Source organism: the organism of the source record quoted next, unplaced genomic scaffold (genome assembly GCF_019419815.1).
Source record: "Pyrus x bretschneideri cultivar Hongxiangsu unplaced genomic scaffold, Pyrus_bretschneideri_v1 Contig20, whole genome shotgun sequence".
NCBI lineage: Eukaryota > Viridiplantae > Streptophyta > Magnoliopsida > Rosales > Rosaceae > Pyrus > Pyrus x bretschneideri.
The window spans coordinates 128345-131505 of NW_025999502.1; positions in this window are offsets into that span (position 1 = coordinate 128345).

The following is a 3161-nucleotide window of genomic DNA, read 5'->3' on the forward strand; positions in this document are numbered from 1 at the left end:
CTAAGCTTGCTGAAGAATTTGGTTTTACTCGACGTGTTTGTTTTTGTAGCAGATGAATTGTCGACAGAAAAGTCATCAAACTCGGGGGAATCTGTGAACAAGGAAGCTTGGGAGGATGACCATTGATCAGAGTCAAAATTAATGTTCTTATCCCCGAATCCTTCTGTGTTTGCATATTCAACTATTAGTTGCTTGGCTTTCTCCTCTGATGTCGAGCTTAATGATTTACTCAAGTCCCTTGCCACTGTTTTACCAGTTGGAGGCTGATAATTCCGCAGCTCGTAGTGTAAGCAAGCATTTATCCACCAGAGGTAAACTAATTCTTCGACATCAGAACATCGATCAACTTAGAGTTGCTGAATTTCCTTTGTCAAATCATCATTTTCTTGTCTTAAACACTTACTCATTTCCTTCATTGTTTTTGCCTGCAACAAAGTGTACAACGTAAATTCCAAGGAATTATGATCAAGGGAAGACATGATAACAACTAAAAACTATGATGAGCTAGTTACTTCCAGATCTTCCAAGATAGAATTTGCAAGGATTTGTGTGGACTCCAAGCTCTGTGCTAATTCAAAGTTATGAAGTTGCAATTTTAGATTAGACTTTCTCAACGCTTCAGCTTCATGATGCGAGATTTATACGCACACAAATTAAACCCTCTTTTTGTCAATTGTAGTATAAGTATAAGTAGGGATCGTTTTGGACCGGGGATTAGGAGGGATTGTTAATCACTTGGATTTGACTCAAAAACGTAAAAATAAGTTTAAAACACTATACTAGACTCAAAGAATGCAAAACTAAACTTTAAAACACTAAGACAAACCAAAGACTCAAAATGCTTTAAAAACACAAACTAAATTGATTTCTAACTAAATTGAACAATAAAGTAAAGGGGGATTGAGTTTTGGACGAACTTAAACTAAAATGGATAGATTGCAAAGAAAACGAATTGTAAATACGATTTTGACGGAATTGAATGGATGGGATGGCTAGCTAAGGGGTTCATCTCCATATATGTTATACTTGCATATAAAACGAATCTAATTGCTTTTCAATAAACCATGAATTCTCAACACCCCGGGTTAATTAGGTCCGCTTAAATTAATCGTCAAGTTTTCCTTAAGTTAATGAATTGGATGATTGCATACGACAACCCAAAGCATTCCTCACAAGTTCCCTACATGAATTGCATAATAGAGATACAAGCAAGAATCATTAAGCATCATGAAAACTATAAGTGTTGACAAGGCATTCGTTACTATGATTGCATGAAACTTATGCCAAGAATTTGTTTAACGCGATTGTTTATAAGCAACCTCCACTATTTGTGAATATAAGTTCATAACTATTACGTGAAACTCACTTATATTCTAGCGTCAAATTCATGCATGAAAATTAAGCGTCAACTCTCAATAAACATACATAAATAGGTTATCAATCAAATAGATAAACAAATTGAATTCACAACTTATGAAACGCAATTAGAAGTAATCAAATCATATTGCAAGCATAAACATATATTTCGAATCCCCCCTAGCCAAGGGGGGTTTAGTTCCTCATACGTACAAAACAAAGAGAATTGAAATTAAACATTGAAATCAAAGAAACGCCTAAACATTCCAACAACTCAAACTTGAATTGTATGAACGTTTAGGCCCTCTTCTCTTCCTCTTCATTATGGCACAAGGTCTAAGGGATGTTGTTGGTGTGTTGAATGGATTCAGGAATTATGGAAATGGATGAGGAAAGATAGAAAATGGAAAGAAACCCACGGCAAGGAAGGGAATTTCAGGATGTGAAGATGGTGTGTGTTTGTGTTGTGGTATGTACAATGGAAATGAGATGTGTTGAATGAATGAAATGAGGTGTTTATTTATAGGTAAATAAGAGGGAACATGACAGCTAGGAGGTGGGTGGAAATGTGGCTGCAAGGTGAGTGAATGATTATGAGTGAATGCATGTGGATGTGGCTAGGTTGGAAAGCTGGAATTGTGTGGTGATTTGCACGGCAAAGGGTTGAGTGATTGAGTGTGCATGTGGCTGATTTATGAAGGGAATGCATGTGCATTAAAGGGGGAATGTTAGGTTGGAAATGCATGTGAAGGTGTTTGTATGTTGACAGAATTGAAAGGGAATGCACGGCATGATTGGAGTGTGCAAGGGAATGTGCTGAAAATGCATGTGAAAGGAATGCTGGAAAGGTAGGGAACTCACGGCAAGGATGAAGAAATGATTATGGATGCATGTGTTGAATGATTTCTTGGTGAGGGATGTGGAAGATTGCTGGAAAGTGTATGAATGTGCACGGCATGGGCTTTGGGAATGAATGATTAAATGTGCATGGCTGGAATGATGAAGAATAAAGGGTGCATGTGGGTTGGAAGTGATGAATGAAATGCATGTGAAGGGTTTGGGAATGCACGGCAAAGGAAGTGTGAGTGAATGATTGAATGTGCATGTGGAAAGGTTGGAAAGAATGGAATGCACGGCATAGTGTAGTTTTTGGTGGTTGTGGCTGCAATGTTGTGCAACGATGGAGGAATAAGTGCATGTGGTTGAATTGGTGGTGAATGTGCATGGCAAAGAATGGATTTGGCTGCAATGGTGTGTAATTTGGGCTAGGGTTTAAGTGCATGAAATGGACCCAAATTGCTCCCCCTTGCATGGCAAGGAATGGTGTTTGTGTTAAGCCCACGGCAAGGTGAATGTAATTGGGTTAGGGCCATTCTTTTGTGTCCTCAAGTGCATACAAGGCCTTCAATTTCATCCAACACTTGGGCTCCAAGCATAAGCTATCCATCCTTAGCCCAATAGTGCTCCAAAAGGCCCCAAAACACTCCATAATGCATCCTTTCGTCAAACACGTCTTATGATCCTGAAAACACACAAAAAAAGCATAAAGGACTAAAATAACTAAAGAAACATAACGTAAATGTATGAGAACAAGCCATTTAAGTCGCATGAATATGCTCCTATCACTTCACCTTCCAAATCTTTCATCCTTCTCAGCTTTAATTGAATATCTGAATTACTATTAGCAGTTTCGGTATCGTGAAACTTCTCAACTCTTTTCTTCAGAGTTAATATATGTTCTTTGTTCTGTTCTGCTTCGAATCTGAGTTTTTTTTTTCGGTATCTTAATTTTTGCCCGATTAGCC